This window comes from Callorhinus ursinus, unplaced genomic scaffold, assembly GCF_003265705.2.
Source record: "Callorhinus ursinus isolate GAN/ISIS: 27379988/994484 unplaced genomic scaffold, GSC_fseal_2.0 scaffold31, whole genome shotgun sequence".
Classification (NCBI taxonomy): Eukaryota; Metazoa; Chordata; class Mammalia; order Carnivora; family Otariidae; genus Callorhinus; species Callorhinus ursinus.
This window is the reverse complement of record NW_027397093.1, coordinates 14587375-14609296: the sequence shown is the minus strand read 5'-3', so window position 1 is coordinate 14609296 and position 21922 is coordinate 14587375. Positions and strand designations below refer to the sequence as shown.

General features: G+C 50.6%; 1 protein-coding gene across 14 annotated transcripts in view; it reads left to right on the top strand.

The window, feature by feature from the left end:
- Nucleotides 1–21922, top strand: part of PALD1 (phosphatase domain containing paladin 1) — a 150261-nt gene that overhangs the window by 19728 nt on the left and 108611 nt on the right. The window contains exon 1 of one of the 14 annotated variants that reach the window (XM_073878870.1): nt 12853–12873. The exons of 11 other annotated variants lie outside the window; for them this stretch is intronic. The gene's annotated coding sequence lies outside the window, so the exon portion shown is untranslated. Of the gene's footprint in view, nt 1–12852; nt 12874–13633; nt 13655–18215; nt 18237–21922 lie in introns of those variants that run through there. 2 more of the 14 variants (XM_073878871.1, XM_073878868.1) reach the window with 2 other exon arrangements.

The following is a 21922-nucleotide window of genomic DNA, read 5'->3' as shown; positions in this document are numbered from 1 at the left end:
TGGAGTTGGCTGTGGGCCTGCTGAGTCGCCTCACAGGAAGGCCAGGACATGGACAGAGGTGGGTTCCAAGATGGAGTCTGAGGTGTGCACTACTCAGTTATCCCTGTGACTCTGTGTGGCAGCAGGAAGTTGTCCCATTTAGGGTGGTGGTGATCACCCATTTAGGTGATCTGTGGTATGGCTTTGTTCCTAGGTCCCCACTGGGATTTGAAGCTCCCAAAAGGCTTAGTATTCTCTCTTTTACTCTGAGACTCATTTGACCTCCCTACTCCCTAAGTTACAGGGCTGGGTGCATGCCGTAAGCACCAGCAGGGGCTCCTTGAACCTTTAAGTCTCATCTTCCTTGGGTTTCCAGAAGTTTCCTGAAGTGAGGCTGTGTGGCCTGGGCAGGGAAGGAACCTGGCTGGGGACTCTCCTTTTGAGCCCACGCCTGAGCGTCTCTGGCAGGGAAGGGACCATTCTTTTTTTTTTTTTTTTTAAGTTTATTTTTTTTAATGGTAATCTCTACACCCAGCGTGGGGCTCGAACTCATGACCCTGAGATCAAGAGTCACAGGCTGTACGGACTGAGCCAGCCAGGTGCCTCAGGAAGAGCCAGGGGCCTCAGGAAGAGACCATTCTTAGGGAAGAGAAAAGGCAGACATGCGGGGGGGGGGGTCTTTGATGAGACTGTTGCCCTCAGGTGCCCCCTCCCCTAAACCCTGGGCTTGGCCAGGGAAGGGGACCCCCAGCTTCTGGCTGTCGTCACTTTGGTTCTGCCCAACCTGGAGATTGGGAGCCAGCCCAGAGTCTAGACACAGTTTGACACTAACCCACTGCATGACCCTGGGCAAGTTACTTAACGTCTGAATTGATTTACCTTTAGTGTAAAACTCCTCATCTTTAAAATGGGGCCAGTCCCCCCCCCCAGCCCCTGAGGGTGTTTTGAGGGTTAAATGGGAGAAAATCAGCGGAAGGCATGTGGCCCAGGGTAGGGTACAGAGTGAGTACTGTTGGTGCGGCTTTGATGACGAGCCTTCCGCTGTGGCCAGGACCCCCGAGAGCTGCAGCCAGGGGCCTGGCCAGGCAAGCGGGGCGGGCAGGCACCTCTCACTGGAAAGCTGGGAGGGCTTTGTCCTCAACCCTTGCCCACCGGCCACTCCATAATCCCGTGGGATCTCCACATGCAGGGTCAGGAAATGGCAGGCAGGGCGTATGGAGGCTTGGGCCTGCTGCCTGCCAGGACTCTGGGAGGGGAGCCAGTGGTTTGCTAAGAATAGCCCCAGATCATGGCTCTGCATCCCAGCGGGCAGCCGGGTGCCTCCCTGGTATGGGCCAAGGTGCTTGCCGGCCCTTTGACGTTTCTTAAAGCCGGCACTCAGCACAGGAGTGGGCCTGCGAGCAGCCTCCGTCTGGGAGGAGGCTCTGCTGCTCCTCTTGGGTCTTTGGCTGGGACCTGGGGAAAGAGAAGGCCTGGGAAGCACTGGCCATTCAAATCTCTGAGTTCCTCTTTTACGTAGAGCTTGTCAACTGCTCCCTGACCATCTTCCTACCCGCCAGTGGATCTGTAGTGGCTAAGAACACCGGTTCTGGAACCATACCACTAGGGTCTGAATTTCGGGTCCTGTTCTCGTTAGCTGTGCGCCCCTGGGCAGCTCACTTCCCCTCTCTGTGCCTGATTTCCTTGTGTAGCAGGGTGAATGATAGTAAATCCCTTAGAGGGATGTCTCAATGATGAAAGGAGGTGGTGCCTGGAGAGCCCCTGGGGTCACCTGCGGCTCTTAGTAAGTACTCAGTAAACATCAGGTGCTTCTGTGATTACCATGGTGACTGCCTTCTCCACAGAGGGACAGGTGCCTCATGGTCGAAAGGCACCACTATGCCTGCCTCTTGATTGGGGTTCCTGGCGCTCGGTTCAGTATGAGGTGCAGGGGACCAAAGGTGAGTGAGACCGAGTCCCTGCTGGGTGACAGAGGCACGTGCATACATTGTACCATACCCGATTGGCACCTTCCCGGTGCCTGCACTAGCTGTGATGGGAGTTGGAGGGAGGGGATGGCCTGCCTGGGGTAGGGTGATGCATCAGGTGGGCCTTGAAGGATGGACAAGAGTTTCCAAAGGTGAGGGAAGGCTTCCCAAGCAGAAAGAGCAGCCCGTGCAGAGGGGTGACAGCTTGCTGTGTTTAGGAACACGAGCAGATCCATGCACTTGGGGACGGGACCCACACTTAGCATCTCGCCCTGTCAGGAAAGCCCTTGCATGCTGGGACCTTCTGTCCTTCCCACTCTGGGCTCAGAGGCAGTCCTGGTTTCCCTCGGGACGCAAGCTGGAGGCCCACCACAATTCTGCCCCTCTCACTTCCCTTTTAGGAGTCACGTTTGCTGTCCCCCTCATTCTCCAGAGACCCTCCTGCCTCTTAGAAATGCCTGCCAGCCCTCCCTAGGGGCCCTTGTTTTTGAGATGGGGCTCCAGACTGCTCCTGCCCCAGGAACATGCCTATTTTTGCTCTTAGTTAAGATACCCACGGGTTAATAGGTCCCCCATCTTGGGAATGAACCGAAGCCTTTGAAAGCTCCTTAGCTTTTCCTAAGGAGTGAACGTCTAATGGTGGAATTCTGGGACCTTGGGGAAGTGTTTTTATATATTTCCTATAACTGACGTGTGGACTGGCTTTAGCTCCGAAGGGTGTCCCTTCTTGGCCGGGGTACTCTGATGAGAGAGACACGGGGCATCTGGGGTAACCTACATGCCCAAGGCAGGCAGCAGGGAGCATCTGGGAACTGGGTGTGTCATGCTGACCCTCTGGGCTCCCAGGGAGCTAGGGCTTTTGGAAATTCCAGGAGGGAGGGTGTGGTGCTGGGAGCGCTGTGGGTCCACTGCTCGGCCTCCCGCCCTCTCCCATGAGAAACGGCCCCACTGCCAAGAGACTGGGTTGGCCCCATGCAGGAGGAGAGAGGTGGGTGCCCTCAGATGACCTTGGCCTTGCCAACCTCTGTTGCCTGCTGAGCCACAGGGCCTCCCTGCCTGCAGGCTGTGCGGCCTCTGTCCAGACCTTCCCCAGAGTGTAGGACAGGGATGCTGGGATGTTTTGAAGATGGTTGGATGTTTAGAAAGCGGAGAGGGGGGTTTCCCTCCTCTTTCCTTTTCCTTTTCCGGGAACTGTAGACCCCATGACGAAGTTAACCCTCTCCTGCTGGTCACGGAGTGACTGCTGGACATGTCCCCTTTGACTGCTGCCCTGTAGTTACTGAGTCCTTCCTCCTGGGGTCCCTGAAGTGGGTGCCGACCTCTTAATTCTCCAGGGCAGCCCTCCATCAGAGCCCCAGGGCCCTGGTTGGCAGGGCCGTGAAGACCTCCTCCAGGCTAGATCTGATGGCGGCCCCCTTCCCGTCTGCATCCTGGCCCAGCAGTTCTTCAGCTTCAGTTTGACCACCTGCTTGGTGGGTGCACGCTCCCTGCCCCCATGGCAGCCCTGCCTTTGGATCGAGTCTCAGGGGCTTTGGAGGTCTCCTGCAGGGGTCGCTCTGCTGGCTCACTCCAAGGCCTGTTGGGAAGCTCTGGTTTCCAGATGCTTCAGAGAGAAGGCCCCCCCCCCCCCCGGAGATCGGGTGCCCCAGGTGCAGAGCCCTTGAGGGAGGTGAAGTGCAGGTCTTTCTACTAGGCCCTGAGCAGGGCCTGAGGTGGATAAGCCCTGGACTGGCATTTCACTGCTGCCTTGGAGCCCAATTTCCCATCTGCAAAATGGGCATAATTTTTTCCTTCCCTCCCTCCCTAAAAAAAACATCTTTTTTTTTGTTGAGGTGATATTCACTTGACATAAAATTAATTATTTTCAAGTATACATTTCAGTGGCCTGTACATCCACAATATCATTTGACCACTGCCTCTGTCAAGTTCCAAAACATTCATCACCCCAAAGGAAAACCCGAACCCACTGGGCAAATTCCTGTTCCCACCTCTGCCTTACTTTAAAAAAAGTTTTTTTAAAAGATTTTATTTATTTATTTGAGAGAAAGAGAGCATTTGGGGAGGGGCAGAGAGAGAGGGAGAAGCAGACTCCCCACAGAGCAGGGAGCCTGATGTGGACTCGATCCCAGAAGGCAGCCGAAGGCGGATGCTTGGGCGACTGAGCCACCAGGTGCCCCTAAAAAATTTTATGGAGGTATATGTACCATAAAATTCGTGCATTCTAAGTGCACAGCTGTGAGTGCTGGTAACTGCCAGGGACCACCTCCCTCAAGTCTGAGAGCACTTCACCATCTGGAAGGTTCCTCGAGCTCCGGTGTAGCCAGTCACCACTCCCACCCCTGGCACCTGGCCCACTTAGGTCCTTTCTGTCCCTCTGGGTTTGTTTTTCTTAGATTGTCACATAAATGGACTCACATCATAGGTAGTCTCCTGTCTGGCTTCTCTGCTCCACGTCTCCACGCATTGAGATGTGCCCATGTTGCTGGACGTTTCCCCTGTGCCTTCCTTTTTGACTGCGGAGTAGTATTCCAGGGTGTGGGGGGACTGCTTCTCAGGTTCCCAGGGGATGCCTGCCCAATGCCGTCAATTAAAAAAAGAATATAAGGTAATTATCTTTATGAAAGAATCAAGTAGCTTCCTACAGAGAGAGTAAGTGGAACCCCCCCACGCCCCAATTCCTGTCTCTGCCAGAGATAACGCCATCCGCAGTTTGCTGAGTATCCCTTGGTTGTTCTGTGCCTCCGTGTGAATTTGTGTAGTTTTGATTTGGGGATGTAAGTCACACTGGGGCCGTGGCCCTAGGGCTGCTTTCTCACTTATTAGCCGTTGGTCTTGGAGAGGGTCCCAGCACTGCCTTTGGAGCTCTGTGTCCCTTCCCTGGGATCGACGGGCCCAGAGATGGGGGCCTGGGCTACACGGGCAGGTGTCCCTCTCCCCCTGGCTCCGAGCTGGGGCTCGGCCAGGGTTTGGGGAGACAGAATGAAGGCTTCCTGGAGATAGGCCATTCAGATCAGGTTTCTGGAGGAGGGAGGCATTGGAACACAAGAGATCAGACTGTCCTCGGGGTGGGTGAGGGTAGCTGGGCATCTGGGTGGACGGGCGTTCCTGCCTCTGTCACTACTGCCTCCCACTGGCAGCTGGCTGCAGGGGCTTCCTCTTCCGGGCTCCATGACATGTTGCGGGAAGGGATAGGCCTAAGGAGAGAGTGATTTGTTGGACGACCAAAGGCGGACCCTGGAGGCCTCCCTTCCTGTTGCAGTCAAATTGCACCTTGTCAAGACAACAGAAACCCTGCCTTGGGTATGCGGGTGGAGGGTGGGGATGTCTGTGGCCTCCTGGGGAAGAGGGGCCTCCTGGGCTCAGGTTTGCATGGGCCTGGCTCTACCTGACCCCACCCGATGGGGTCATGGAGGCTCTGCGTCTGTATTGTCATGCTTTTTTCCTTGACCATTGCCATGCATGTATAAATGATTCACATTGTGTGCATACTTACTAACATCGGTTGTTTTCATTGTTTTCAAGTTTTTCCTAGTTTAATAATTCAAAACAGTATCTTGCTGTTGTTGTATGAAGTGAGCTCTGTGAGATGGGGATCCTGAGTTGTGTTCCAGGATGGGCTTGTCTTGTGGACTGGGTTTCATGTCAGCCTCCTTCTCTGAGCCCTTGGGGCTGGTTTAGGGAGAGGGAGAGGGGCGTGAGCCTGGGAGGGAAGCTAACAATAGGTGGGCTTTCTGATTTCCCTGTGATTTCTCCAGTTTAGTGCTGCTCAGACCTGGGTAACATATGGACCCTTCCCCTTTTAAAAATAGCTTAAATGCCTGCCTTCAGCTCAGGTCATGATCTCAGGGTCTTGGGATCCAGTCCTGCAACCGTCTCCCCACTCAGCAGGGAATTTCTCCCTTTCCCTCCACCCCTCCCCACCGTTTGTGCTCTCTTGCTTTCTCTCTCTCAAATAAATAAATAAAATCTTTAAAAAAAATAAATACAAAATAAAAATAGCATTTTGGGGGCGCCTGGGTGGCTCAGTTGGTTAAACGTCTGCTTCGGCTCAGGTCATGATCTCAGGGTCCTGGGATCGGGCCCCACGTCGGGCTCCCTGCTCAGTGGGGAGTCTGCTTCTCCCTTTCCCTCTGCCCCCCAGCTCATGTGCTCTCTCTCTCTCTCACTCTCTCAAATAAATAAAATCTTTTAAAAAAATAGCATTTTGAGATAGAATTTATATGCCATACAATTCACCAATTTAAAGTGTACAATTCAATAACTTTTAGTATATTTAGAGCCCTGCCTGTGTCACCAATATCTGATTACAACATTTTTATCAACCCCCGAAAAGATATTCTGTATCTATTAGTTGTCACTCCCCACCCCCAGCCCACTGATCTACTTTCTGTGTCTCTAAAGTCGCTTATTCGGGACATTTTGCATGGAGTTATGGAGCGCGCGCGTGTGTGTGTGTGTGTGTGTGTGTGTTTTATGGACTCCCTTTTAAAGTTTTTACTGTTTATTTATTTAAAGCTTTTATCTATCCATTTGAGAGAGCGCGAGCATGAATTGGGCGGAGGGGCAGAGAGAGGGAGAAGCAGACTCCCTGCTGAGCAGAGAGACCAAAGCCGGGTGCCCCTTGTGGACTCTCTTTTAAAAGAAGAAAATAGGGGGTGCCTTGGTGGCTCAGTCGGTTAAGCATCTGCCTTCAGCTCAGGTCATGATCCCAGGGTCCTGGGATGGAGCCCTGCATTGGCTCTCTGCCCAGTGGGGAGCCTGCTTCTCACTTTCTCTCTCTCTCTCTCAAATAAATAAATAAAATCTTTAAAAAAAAGAGAGAGAAAAACCTCACTCCATTGGTTTAAGGTTTCTTATTAGAATAATAACTTAAACGTGCACAAATATAGAACTAGATGTAAATGCCTTACATTTACATAGTTTCTCCATAACCATGAAATAAACATGAAATACCAATAAAACCAGAAAGCCAACCCATTGCAAATGAACAATGTTAATGTATTGGAAGGATGTAAGCTGCACCTAAATTGCCAGTGTTGGATTGATAGTAGAAAGCTGGGTCTCTTCTGTTTCCCCTGCCTCTGTCATCTGAACTTGCTGTACAGAGTGGCATTAATGATGTTGGCTGGTTGGCTGGTTTGGGGGTAATTCTGATCATTCACATTAGAGCCCAGACTGCCAGTGAGTAATCCCCAAATGTCTGTCTCAGTAGTGCACCACTTGATATCTGGGAAGCTGGCTTGTTTGATTGACGATAAGGGTGGAATAGTGGTGTTATTGAAATCTGTATATGTTGGCTCTTAAACCCACTTCCTGTGGGAATCAGGCATTTGGCATAAACAGAGGTGGATTTTGCTCAGTTCACACAGATGCTGTCAACACGAACATGGTCCCCACTCCTAAGAGGCAGGCCTTTGAACTGGGCATGTCCAGGCTGCCATGGGCTATGTATGGGGTGGCTCACTTCTCCAGCTCACCCCCTCCTCTGCTTGAACCACCACCTTTGTTTGTACCATGTGCAATGATGTGATTTGGCCTTCACAGAAAAGGACCTTGATTGTAAATACAGGGGCAGACTTCAGCCCCAAATTGCACGGCAGTGCTTGCTTATGAATAAGGTCATTCGGATGACCCAGGGGATGCGCTCATTACTTTTTTTTTTTTTTCCAAATTGAGGTGAAATTCACATGACACAGATTAACGGTTTAAAATGCGCAGTTAGTTCAGTGTATTTAGTACATTTACAGTATTGTACAACCAACCGTCACTTCTGTGTAATTCCAAAACATTTCTTAAAATTTTATTTTATTGTGGCAAGAGCACTTAGCATGGGATTGCCTTCTTAAGAAAATTTTAAGTGTGCAATAATGATGACTATAGAGACAATGTTGTTCAGCAGATCTCTAGAATGTATTCATATTGTTTCACTGAAACTGCATGCCCGTTGATTACTAACCCCCATTTCCCCTCCCTCTGGCCCCTGGCAGCCACGGTTCCACTTTGTGAGTGCATGAATTTGACTACTTTAGATACCTCATATAAATGGAATCTACAGTATTTGTCTTTCTGGGACTGGCTTATTTTACTTAGCATAACGTTCTCAAGGCTCATCTATGTTGTGGCATATCGCAGAATTTCCTTCTTTCTTAAGACTGAGCGCTATTCTATTGTACGGCTAGACCACATTTTCTTTATCCATTCATCTGTCAGTGGGCATTTCGGCTATTTTCGCCTCTTGGCTGTTGTGATTAGTGCCACAGCGAACACGAGTGTGCTAATAGTAATATCTCTTTGGGATCCTGATTTTAATTCTTTTGGGTGAATATCCACAGAAGCGTGATTGCTGGATCCCGTGGTAATTCTATTTTAAATTTTTTGAGGAACTTTGGTACTATTTCCCAGAGTGGCTGCAACATTTTACATTCCTGCCCACAGCATGCAAGGGTTCTCGTTTCTCTACATCCTTGCTAACACCTGTCTTTTTTTTTTTTTTTTAAATAGTAGCCCTCCTGATAGGCATGAGGTGATATCTCATCACGGTTTTGATTTGTATTTCCTTGATCAGTGATGTTGAACATCCAAAACATATTCATCGCCCCAAAAGGAAACCCCATATCTCTTAAGCAGTCACTTGGGATCCACCCCAGCCCTGCCCCTCTTCCCAGCTCCTGGTAACCACTAAGCTGTGTGCTGTCTCTGTGGATTTACCTATTGGATTATATAATATGTGCCTTTTTGTGTCTGGCTTGGAATCTTGTTATCAAGGTTCGAGTGTGTTGTAGCATGTAGCATGCTTCATTTTTTTTTTTTTTAATAGCTGAATAATAAGACCATTGTATGGAGAGACCACATTGTGTTTATCCATGTATCAGTTCAGGGACATTTGGAGTGTTTCCACCTTTTGGCTATTGTGAATGGTGCTGCTATGAACATGGGTGTACAAGCATTTGTTTGGATACCTAGTTCTCTTGGGTATCTACCTTAGGAATGGCATTTCTGGGTCAGATGGTAACCTTGCCTTTAACTTTTTGGGTTTGAAATTTTGCAGTTAGAGAGTGGTGATGGTTGCACAGCATTGGGAATGTTCCGAAATACTGCCGAATTGTACTTTAAAAGGGTGAATTTTATGGTATGTGAATTAAATCCCAATAAAAAAGAGAGCGAGAGAGCACTCATGGATCCCAGAGCAGCCATCCGTGGAGACTGGATTGAGCCATGTTGCCAGCGCTGGAAAAAGCCACCATCCTGCATTGCCTCGTGGGGTCCTGCAGACTTCCTGAGTGGTGGGGGCGCTGAGCCTCCACCCCATGGTCCTTGTTTGGGGTGGTGGGTGGGAGCCATAGGAACCAAATGGGCCAGCTTCCTGCCTGTCCACCTCCTTAGCTCATTCTGTGTCTCTCTGGCTTCTAAACGACAAGGTGTTCACTGTAGAACACAGTTCCCTCAGTTTCCCCAGCTGTGAGCAGCCAGCCTTGGCTGTGGCCCAGACTCTGGGCAGTGAAGCCTGTAGATGCGCCATGCTGACCTCTCCTCTGTCCTGTTTGTCCTTCTTCATGGGTCTCCAGGTCCCTCCCCAGTCTGTCTCATCTCAGTTGTTTGGGCCAAACACCTGAGTCATCCATGCTTCCTCTGGTTCTCTCACGCTTCCGGAACCACATGTGAGCAGGCCCCGTGGGCCTCACCCTCACAGCAGATCTGGGGTGAACCCTTTTCCCCTCACCTTCCCCACACCGCTTGGCCCAGCCCCCAGCAGCACTGGCACTCCCGTGGGATACCCCACACAGGTCTGTGGGCTTCCACCTTCGTTCCCCACCCTGTTCCCCAACACAGGGTGACCGCGTTAGAACGTGAACGTCCGATCAAGGCAATTCTCTGCCCCAGGGCCCCAGCAGCGCCCCACTAACTCACAATGAGAGCCAGTGTCCTTACCGTAGCCTCCAGGACACCCCGTCTAGTGCCCACCCCCTTGCTCACACTGAGCCATCCACACCGCCTCAGGGCACCTTTAGCACGCTGGGACCACCTCGCCTCAGGGCCTTTGCATGGGCTGTCACCTTGATCTGGGATGCTTTTCTTCAGAGAGCCACATAGCTTGCTGTGTTACTTCCTTCAGATCTTTACTCAGACGCCTCCCTTAGGTACTCTGTCTCAAATGTCATGCCTCCCCTCCATATCACTCTTACTTCCCCATACCCTATATGTTTTACTAATTTATAGGGTGTATTTCTGTGCCTCCAGCCAGCATGTATAAGGTGGGATTTTTGTCCTGTGTTGTTAGCTCCTAGAACAATTCCTGCCACATAGTAGGTGTCCCAGGAACATTCGTAGAATGAAGAGGGAATGAATTGGCCCATTTAATAGATGAGGAAGCTGAGTCTCAGGTTGACCTGAACCTAGTCTCTTGACTCCCCGCCCAGTTCACTGCTCTTATCCTGAGCCATGATTTCTACCTCCTTCGCCCTCTGTCCCTGTTTCCAGGGAACACCATGCTCCACCGTGTGGGTTTGAGCCTTCAAAGCTCCCCTTAGGGAGTTCGCCTGGTCAGTACGGTGATTATGGAAGGGACAGGTGTACCTCCTGGCATTTGTGCAGAAATGATGGTAACAGGCTAGCCCCGTTTGTTCAGTGCTCTGTGCAAGGCACTGAGCTTAGCAGATTAGATGAATTTATTTCTCACTTAAATCTCACAGCATCCTGAGGGGGAGAAACTGTCATTGACCCCACTTTACAGACAAGGAAGTTCAAAGATTTCATATGCGGCAGAAAGGACAAAGATCAACAACTTCTTGAACCAGTGAAGATGTGAGGAAACTGGCCCTCTTAAGCAATGCCAGTTGCTGGGCAAAATGCTATTGCCTTTTGGAAAAGTAAGACGGCAGAACCTATTATAGTTTTAAATGTACATGCTTTTTTATCTCAGCAGTGTGAATTTCGGTAGCCTGCTCTAAAGACGTAAACGATCAGCATGGAAGGCTGTGTGCACGGGGATTTTGTGGAAGTGCGTTGGAGACCAGTCTGTCTCCTTTCAGTTCTGTGTCCTTCTCCACCCCAGGGCATTTGCCCTCTGCCTGGCATGCTTTCTCACCTAGCCAAAGCCTTCCCTGTCTTCAGATGTCAGCATAGAACTTCTGTGACCATGGTCCTTTCCCTGTCGCCCTCATTTTCTGTCTGAGCTTCTCAGCCCCTTGGAGCCCACATCCCAATGTGTACAATGTGTCATTATTGTATTTCTTTGTTGACTCCCTTGTCACTCCGTCCCTCTCTCCCTCTCTTTGGTTTTTCTTGTTGGACTGTCTGTTCCATGAAGGGGCAGGTGTGTGCCCCTCTGGTTGATGTGGTTGATACTTAGTAGCTGTTAGTTGGATGAGTAGTACCTCAATGAAATGGCTTGCCGCCAGTAAACAGACAGGGTTGGGAGTCTGTGTATAAATGGGAGGGGTGTTTGTGTTGTCTAGTTAAGGGAAAAAGCCTTGTTGGAGAGGGAAGTTTTTAAGAGGTGGGCTCAGGTATCTCTCATTCTCTCTCTCTCAAATAAATAAATAAAATCTTAAAAAAAAAAAAAGGGGCGCCTGGGTGGCTCAGTTGGTTAAGCGACTGCCTTCGGCTCAGGTCATGATCCTGGAGTCCCGGGATCGAGTCCCGCATCGGGCTCCCTGCTCAGCGGGGAGTCTGCTTCTCCCTCTGACCCTCTTCCCTCTCGTGCTCTCTATCTCTCATTCTCTCTCTCTCAAATAAATAAACAAGATCTTAAAAAAAAAAAGAGGTGGGCTCAGAGGAGGATGGGAAGGGCGTAAGCCTTTTCATCATACACCTTCATCTGATTTGGACAGTAGGTACACATACTTATGTAATAAAAAATCTGGCGAACAACAGCAACAGTAAATCAAAAAAGGGAAAAAAATGGACCCAGTTAGAGGGAGCATCAGGATTTGAACCCTGGTCCTTCTGCCTCGCAGCCCACGTTCTTCCCACCACCCAACCCTTCCCGCGTGCAGACTCCCAGCAGACCCTCGCTGCCATCCTCAGAGGAAGACAGAGTAGGAGTTCTTAGCTGTTTGTATTTTATTCTGTAAATCGAGGTCTCTTTTACAGACAGTAAAGCAGGGCACAGTTTGATGGATGGTTGCAGAGGTATCACCTGACTGACCCCTACCCAGACCAAGATAGAGAAAATTTTCAGTGCCCCGGAAGGTTCCCTGGGGCCTCCTCCCGGTCAGTTACCTGACCCCCACTCTCAAGTGTCCATGCTTTGGAGTGCCTTCCCAAGGGGTTAGTCTTGCTGGCTCTTGAACTTTATGTAAATGGAAGCATAGAATAGGAGCTGTTTTTGTCTGGATTCTTCTGGCTTCTTTCTCTCAGCATCAGTAGTAAGAGTCATCTGTGAGGCTGCAGGCCTCAGCGGGTTATCCCTTTTCATTGCTCTGTCGTCTTCCACTATAGAAGCGTACCACCATGTGTCCGTTTTTCCATACAGATGGACTTTCGGCTTGTTTCCAGCTTTTGGTGATCGTGAGAAAAGCTGCTGAACACTCCTGCTTGTCTTGTGGTGGACACACATACTTCCTTCTGTAGGATGTAGAAGGCTCATTTTACCAAGAAGGAAGCTAGGGAGTCTTCAGAAGACCAGAAGGGGAAGTGACCTGCCCAAGGTCACACCGTGACTCATGGTGGAGCTCAGCCAATCTACCCCACCCCCAGGCCCTCTCACCCCGTGTTCCTACCCACCTCCCACCTCTGAGATGCAGCCTGCTTCTCAGCCTAGCCCTGTGGGTGGGGTTGTCAGGCTGAGGCTAGGGGGTTTCCGGAGGGCTGTATTTCCAGGTCTCCTTACACTGGGCAGGCCCCCTGAGCAGTTCTCGCTCACACACCTCCTTGCCCATCCCTGGCCCTGGACATGGTGGGCAGGCCACAGTTTGCTCTCCTTGTGGTAGGTGCTGGGATTGATGAGGAACTGCTGTTATTTATTGGATGTTGGTGCCTGGGCTGGCCAGGCACAGGCTGGGATTGGCGTGTGAGGGCTGATCTGGTGTCTTTGGCCTGGTAGCGTGTGTGTTGGGGGGCGGGGGCGGTGCACGTGTACACGTGCAGGCATGAGGTGTGAGTGGGGCCCTGCATCTCTCACACTCACTGCGCTCCTGGTAGGTGCAGGAGCATGGGGCTGCCTGGCTCAGATCCCATCTTGCACTAGAAGAAGCCTGGCAGAGTGGCTCAGTCTGAGTTGGTGCCCCGCCTGGCTCAAGGGCTGCCTCCTCCCAGCCCAGTTGGGCCCAGGAGGTAATGTGTGTGCCCCTTTCCTCAACACCCCCCGCCCAGGTCTCTGAGGGCGCCGGCTCCCCGGGAGGTGGTGCCTTCAGCAATTTCCATGCCTGCCCACCTCTTGACTCTGAACTGTCCAGAGGCAGGGATAGAAATTAATGTGGGCATCTAAAAACCTTTTTTTTGAACGAGCCTTTTCTTTTAATTGAGATAAAATATACATACCCTAAAAGGTACCCATTTTACCACTTTTAATTGTACAGGTCCGTAGCATTATGTATGTTCACACTGTGGTGTAGCTGTCACCACCATGTCCAGAGCTTTTTCCTCTTCTGAAACTGAAATTTTGTGCCCCTTAAACACTAACTCCCCATCACCCTCCTTCCCCTGACGCCTGGCAGCCATCCTTCTACTTCCTGTCTCTGTGAATTTGACTGCTCTAGGTCCCTCATGTAAGTGCACTCATACAGTATTTGTCCTTTCGTGTCTGGTTTATTTAAACATTTAGCCTAATAGCTTCAGGGTTCATCTATGTTGTAGCATGTGTCAGAATTTCATTCCTTTTTTGAAGCTATAATTGTTCTCTTGAGCTTATTTTATTTATTTATTTGAGTGAGAGAGAGCAGGAGCCGCGGGGGAGGGGCCGAGGCAGAGGGAGAAGCCGGCTTCCTTCTGAGCAGGGAGCCCGATGCAGGGCTCGATCCCAGGACCCCGGGATCATGACCTGAGCCGAAGGCAGACAGTGACCCAACTGAGCCACCCAGGTGCCCCTGAGCTTATTTTAAAGGTACCTCAGATCTTCAGGATTGAGCAAGAGTGTTAGCTTGATGGTGGGTGTGGGAATAAATAACGTTTATTCACATTTACGAGGGGCCAGCCCTTTCCCTGTGTTGTCTCATGTAATCCTCACCACATCCTTATGAAGTAGGTTCCAATATTATCCTCATTTTACTGATAAGGGGATTCGGCTCAGAGAAGCTCAGTGACTTGGCCAAGGTCACATAGCAAGTCATCGGTCGGTCAGCCAGGATTGGCTGCCAGGTCGGCCTGACCACACAGTCCATGCTCCGCGGTCCCACGCCCATTGCAGTGCCCAGGCCAGGCTCAGAATCCTTTCCTTAAATCCTTGTCCGTCATCTCTCTGCAGCTCAGCGTGGAGCTGATCGGTGCCAGCAGGTGCCGAGGAGATAGCAGCAGCGGCCCCTCCTCCCTGGCCGGGTCCCCGTTCCCGGGCCCCAGCTTCTGTCGAAAGCCCCTTTATGAAGCAGCCTTCCTGGCCTTGGCAGCGGGCTGGCAGGGATGTGGTTCTCAGTGCCCCCAGCCCAAGGCTGGCAGGGGCCGCTGGGTCCAGGGCAGCCGACGGCAGGATGTCACTCTTGGCAGAACTTTCCCTGCACAAACAGCTACCAGGAGCTGGATCAAGGGGATAGATAAACAGGAAGAGGGAGAAACTTCAAAATATTTTTCTTCCCCTGCTGTGCCCTGGTGTTTTCTCCCTGCCCTTCCCATGGTCACTGGAGGTTTGAGGTGGTGGATCTCTTCCCTGGCTGGAAGCCGCCCAGAGGCCTGGAGAGCCGCAGCAGGAGCGTTTTAGGTTTTAGGGTTTCAGGTTTTGTTTTGCCTGATGGGCTGGGATCAGCGTGGGTGTTAGGGAGCCTGACTTTGAATCCTGGCTCTGCTGTTTCTTTGCCATGTGATCCAGGCCAGTCCACTCAGCCTGTCCGTGGCTCAGCACGGCCACGAGACGTAGCCCATGGGGGAGTTTGGAAGGATAACGTGGCAGCGAATGTTGGCTGAACCCTGGCTGTGGATGCTCAGGTGGGCGTGCCCAGGAACTCTCTCAGTTAATCCTCAGAGCGCCATGGGCCTTGTCTTCATCTGACAGGTGTTGAAGCTGAGAGAGGTGAAGTGTTTCTGTCAAGATCACACAGCCGGTGGTCGTGGTGCTAAGGCTGGAACACAGTCTGTGTCCTCAGCGCCCTGCTATGCCATGGTCTGGCGTCTGATACATAGCTTGGCATGCACTATTATTGGTACTATGAATTTCTTTCCCTCTCCTTTGCAGAGAAACCCAGTGTAGTTGGGGATGCTGGGTGGTGGTGGTGGTGGTGGCGGTGAGGTCCGCCGAGCTTTGGGCCCCAGTGGTGCCAGAGTAGTAGCTAGCCCTTGCCAAGATGGTTTCTCCATGTGTTGCCTCTTCCATGCAGTCCTCTTAGGTTGACACAGGGCATCATCATGCAACTCTGCTATTGCCCCAGGGTGCGCAATAGTCACCCCACAGAGCAACATCCTGACTCTCTGGCACAGTCCGCAAGGCAACTGAGCTTCAGCCCAACCCCACCCTGTCCTGTATTCTGGCCTCACAAGTACCTCTGTACAGTGCCAAGCATTTCTTTCTCTGTGCTGTTTCCTCCATGTGGGATGCTTTTCTTGTCTGTCAAATGTTGCTCCTCCGTTAAGGCCCAGCTCAGTGGTCTCCTCTTCCAGGAAGCCTTCCCTGAGTTCCTGAGCCTGAATTAACATCTCCCTCCTCTGTGCAGCTCAGTGTAGAGAGAAAGGTCCTGGAGGTCCTGTCTTGTGGTCAGCCTCTCTGAGCTTCATTTTCCTTCTGTGTCGATTGGGGATCCCAGGAATGGGGGAGAGGAGAGAGCCTGGATTCTCTCCCCCCTGGCTTGTGTGGAGTTGGCTAGAGCCCAGCGGAGAATGGCCCTCTCAGGGTTAACTCCCTGCCATGTCAGGGACGGAAACAAGGGCGACAGAGTGTGAAATGAAGTCACTTCCCTGCCGGGGGGTCTGCCATGTGCCTGGCCTTCTGCAGTAAATCCTGTTTCCTCCTTGGCCTCCGTGTACCCGCCCACTCCTGGCTCCCATGACCCCGAAGGTCCCCAGCAGGTGGGGCTCACGGTGGAATGTTGGCCTGTCATTCATCCGGCGAGGTCACTTCCTGTCTGGATCAGCCACCCACCTTTCCTGCCTTGGTCTTCCACGTGGAGGTTTCATGGGGATGATGGGTGTGAGTTCCAGGGGAGGCTACCTGAGGTCAAGTCCAGTGTCCAGCCAGCACTGTATTCTGGGGGTGCGGATGGCCAGGGGGGCTATACAGGTGCCCCCAGGGCTGTCATTCAGCCCCCTGGGCCCCCATTTCTTCTGTGGAACCTGGGGGAGGCTGTGGATCACATATGCTCTGGGCACTGACTGGGTCAGGCCTGGACATCCATGACCTCATTTAACCCTTTCTCCACCACAGGGAAACTGAGGCTCAGGAGGTAGCCTAGGCCTCTGGTTGGGGGGCAGGGCTGGGGTCTACCCAGGTCTTTCTGATTCCGAGATCCTAATGATTTCTATGGGAAGGTGTTTAGCTTTCTGTCAGTGGCAACTCAGGAACACCTAGTCCTCTGAGCTTTTCCGGTGGGGTCAGGGGCTCTTTGGGCTGTAAGGTTGATGATACAGAACCAGGGTTGTTGCTGTCAGTGGCCATACTGTGTAGTTCTGTGGTTTTTCCCTCTTTTTTCTATCAATAGTTTATGTTCATCATAGAAACGTTAGAGACGGGTGCCTGGGTGGCGCCTTCGGTTAAGTGTCTGACTCTTGGTCTCAGGTCATGATCTCAGGGTCCTGGGATTGAGCCCCGTGGCAGATTCCCTGCAGAGAGTGGAGAGTCTGCTTGACACACTCTCTCTCTCTCTCTCTGTCCCTACACCCCCGCTGAGGGTGCGCCCCACTCTCTCTCTAAGAAATAAATCTTAAAAAAAAACAACAGAGAAAACAGAGATACGCAGGAAGATTAGAAGAACCATCTGTGACCCCACTTTCCAGTGATAACCATATCTCACCACGCATGTTTTGAGATTTATCCTTCCAGAAGTTTTTCCTGTGTGTGTGTATGTGTGGGCGCACCTGTGTATACTGTGTCTTTTTCTGGTAACTAAACACACAATAGATATTTTCCTATGTGAGTAAATAAACTGTTACTTCTTGCTTTTGAAACTTTTAAGTTAGAGTTTAACCCATGGTCAGAGAAGTAGGCACATCACAAGTACCCACCCTGATGATTATACAAAATGAGCACAGCCTGGGGCGCCTGGGTGGCTCAGTCGGTTAAGCGACTGCCTTCGGCTCGGGTCATGATCCCGGAGTCCCGGGATCGAGTCCCGCATCGGGCTCCCTGCTCGGCGGGGAGTCTGCCTCTCCCTCTGACCCTCTCCCCCTCTCATGTGCTCTCTCTCTCTCTCATTCTCTCTCTTTCAAATAGATAAATAAAAACAAAACAAAACGAGCACAGCCTTCGCAGCCTCCCCCAGGCCAAGGAACAGAAGCCCCCCAGCACCCCGGATCCCTGCACCTCATCATCATCCCTTCCTTCCTGCTCCAAATGGCACGTCTTGTCCGACTTCCAACACCACAGATTAGTTTGGCCTGTGTTTGAGTTTTAGACGAACAGAATCAGACAGTGTGTTGGCTTCTTTCCCTCCACATTCTGTTAAGTGATGGTCATCTGACACTGTGTCCATTTTAATGACTACACGATGACATACGCGATACAGCGGACTTTGACCACGGTTGATGTGAAAGATGTTTTCAGGCTTTGACTAAACTAAGCAAGGCTATGACGCACATTTTTGTGGCCATATCTCTGATTATTTCCTTGGAAGCAGCTGATAGGGAAATTGCCGGATCAAAGGGTTGTGTGTTGTTAAGGTATTTTAGAATGAGTGCCAGATTGGCCTCTAGGGAGTAGCGCAAGGTGCATCCTGCCAGGTGTTTCGGAGGGAGCCCGTCCCTGGCACCCACCTGGACGCTGGGTGTTTTCATGCTGTTGTATCTGATACCATGAGAGGCAAGATGGGGCATTTCATGCTTTCAAGTTTTTTTTTTTTTTAATTTTATTTATTTGTTAGAGAGAGAGCACAAGAGAGAGAAGGAGAGGCAGAGGGAGAAGCAGACTCCGCACTGAGCGGGGAGCCCGCTCAATCCCAGGACCCGGGGATCATGACCTGAGCTGAAGGCAGATGCTTCACCGACTGAGCCACCCAGGTGCCCCTCATGCTTTCAAGTTTTTATTTATTTATTTTTAATTTTTTTTAAAGATTTTTTAAATTTATTTTTTAACACAGAGAGAGAGAGACAGCGAGAGAGAGAACACAAGCAGGGGGAGTGGGAGAGGGAGAAGCAGGCCTCCCGCCGAGCAGGGAGCCCGATGCGGGGCTCGATCCCAGGACCCTGGGCTCATGACCTGAGCCGAAGGCAGACGCTTAACGACTGAGCCACCCACGCACCCTCAAGTTTTTAAATTACAAGTGAGGTTGAACGTCTTTTTCTCACATTTATTGTCCATTTGTATTTCTTGGCTGGGTTTTTGGGGTTTTTTGGGTCTATTATACTCTCAAGACATACTTGTTTTGCTGCTTGAAAAGAGCCATATCGAATATGATAAATGATAAAAAATATGTCAAAAATATCTTTATCCAGTTTATCATTTGCCTTTAAGCTTTGTGGTTTTTCTGTGTTGGTTAAAAGCTGACCATTTTTGTAAAAGATTTTTCTTTTTAAGGAATCTGTAAACCCAAATGGGGCTTGAACTCACAACCCTGAGGTCAAGGCTCCACCGACTTAGCCAGCTGGGCGGCCCAAAGCCTGTCTTCCTAGCATTGTATAGCAAGTTCTTTTCTGCCCCCAAATTCTCTTCTTTCACTTATGTGGTTTCCTTTCTACTATGTCAGTGGTCATCCTTCTGCACTTCCTTCAGGGGCATGATGTTAGGGGAGGGGTAGTTTGGAGGGTGAGAGTGTGCCCTTGGAAGGTTACCCAGACTCTCTGAACCTCGGGGTCTGTACCTGCAAGATGGGACTGATGCTAGCACATGTTAACCAAAGGGTTTATGGGAGTTAAATCATAGCTATTTGCAAACTCTTTAGCTTCAGGCCTCCTTCCTTTACACTATTAAAAATTGAAGACTCCAAAGAACTTCTGTTTATGTGGGTTATATACGTAAACTGATATTTACCGTATTAGCAATTAAAACTGAATATATTAAAAAAATACATGTGTAAATTTATTGAAAAATAATAGCAAATCCATTATATGTTAACATAGATAAGTTTTTTTTTTCCTGAAAACTGAACTATGTTTTCCAAAACAAAATACAATGGGAAGAGTGGCATTGTATTGCAAATACAGTGTGTTTGCAAATCACTTTAAAGATTAAAAAAAAAATTTTAAAGTAATCTCTACACTCAACGTGGGGCTCAAACTCATGACCCTGAGATCAAGAATCGCATGCTCTACGGACTGAGCCAGCCAGGCGCCCCTGCAGATCACTTTCATGTCTGGTTTAATAACAGACCCTTGGATTCTCATATCTGCTCCTGCATTCAACTGTTTGTGATACGTTGTTTTGATTGAAGTATATGAAACAAAATCCAGCTTCAAACAGATAAGTGGTTGGAAAAGGGAAGAATATTTTATTAGCCTCTGGATATTTTCTCTTGAGACTACATAACAATTCAACATGTTATAGTTTCTTAAAGGTCATTTGAAATGTAGAGTCTGCAATCATATTAATGAATTTTTCATAATTCGTTTCATTAAGAGCCATCAGACTCTCTTGCACCCTGAATGGATCTTTGACACAGGTGTGGTTTTGTAACATCACATATCAGCCATTGGGAAAATATTGGTTCACGGAGTTATACGGATCTTCTAAATGTGGACACATTTAATTTCAGCAACATCCAGAAATTACGTATGTTAACATCATCACCCGTGTCATTGCAAAGTCTTTGTGTTTGGGGAAGCTGTCAGACTCACGATGTCTGATGCAAATTTTCCAAAATTCAGTTGTTTCCCTTAAAGCTCAAACTTGATCATTGGCAACCGTGATCCTTGAAAGGACAGGCTCACCTTGTTCACTTTTGAGATAATCTCTGCCAGATACCCAATTCTGAATAACCGGTGTTTGGCTGGCTGTCGGCTGTCCTTTCTGTGAACAGAGAGGCTAGTTCAGCTGACAGCTCAGACAGGCTCACAGGTGCCTTTCCCCCAGACATCTGTCGTACCCCGGACCGGCCCCGGTACACGCTGTCATCACACAGAATAGTAAACAGACGTGTACTCAAGGGCTGAGCTTCAGTGAAATTAGTTTTGCTGCTTGATTAAATACTTTTGTTTGTTTGTTTGTTTAAAGATTTTATGTATTTATTTGACAGAGACAAAGCGAGAGAGGGAACACGAGCAGGGGCAGTGGGAGAGGGAGAAGCAGGCTTCCCGCTGAGCAGGGAGCCTGCTCTGGGCCTCGATCCCAGGATCTTGGGATCATGACTTGAGCCAAAGGCAGAGGCCTAACGACTGAGCCACCCAGGAGCCCCAAGACTTTTTTTTTAAGATTTTATTTTTAAGTAATCTCTACACCCAACATGGGGCTCAAACCCATAACACTTAGATCAAGAGTTGCACGCTCCATTGATTGAGCCAGCCAGGTGCCCCTCCTCAAAGACCTTCTGAAGTGACACTGGCATATTTTGTCACTGTGAGTGGCGGGCAGCCTGGTTGGGGGCCCGTGCCATGCCTCCTGCTGAGTCTCACCTCCTGCTGAGTTTCACCCGTAGCTTTTGCTCCATCAATGCCCTCACTCATGGTGAGAAGGCGATGATACTTGGTACTGTCCTGAGACTAGTCGTGACCTTGAGGACACCTGGAAGGCGTTGGGGACCCCAGCTCTGCGGAGCATATGGTGGGAGCTGTGGATCAGGTGGTAGGGGAATGGCTTCTGCACAGGGCCTGGGCCTCCCCTGGGCTCTGGGATGTCTTGCCCACTGCCACAATTATTCTCTCCCCCCTAACGAACCTGAAAGCGCACCCTGGGGTGGGAGGTGGAGGTGTAAGCCACTTGGGGGTTAGTTCATCATTTGTGATTTCAAATCCTGCTCAGTCTGCTAATGTGTTCAGTCCTTAGGAGTGAATGAGGAGTCCAGGGGACTTTTGAGGTGCCCCTTTCTTCTTGTTCCTCTGGGAGGCAAGGGGAGAGAGAGAGAGAGGCTAAAGGGGAGAGACCCAGGGGTCTCAGCCAGGCAAGTCTCCTGCAGGGGTGGGGTCTGTTTCTCAGACGGGGGCCCTGTTTCTCACCCTCCCCCATGCCGGGCTTGAAGGGCTCTCCACAGCCTCTGGCCTTCATGTCCCTTCCTCATTAACCTTCTCTGCCATGTGGGACCCAGGGGTCAGCGTCCTTCCCCGGGCCCCATTTTCTTATGCTGGTTCAAACAGGGCTGCGTTTACAGAGCGCCTGCTGTGCCCTGGGCCCTGGGCTAAAGTGCTGTCTCATGTGTGCTCACAGCATGGACGCCCACAGAGCTGGTCTTTTCTCGTTGTTCTTTAGACATCTGTCCAGTTTTGTTCATTCAAGGGGCTACTTTGTGCCAAGCACCGGGGTATGGTCGAAGGCCAGCCCCGGCCCCGGCCTGGTGGGCTTCATGGAGGCAATGGCCATGTGGGATGTGGCCTGGGGGACATGAAGGAGGCTCCCTGGCTGAGGGGATGGGGGTCTGCTAGGCAGAGGGAGCACGCGGGGCAGGAAGCTGTGGAGTGAATGAGCGTGAGGCCGTGTGTGGCTCTCAACCTCCTCTGCCGCTCAGCAGAACACACTGGCTTCTGTATCATCATCGCTAGAGGGAAAGCTGACTGCGTTGGACCCATGGAGAGCTGGCCCAGGCTTGTCCTTCATGGGT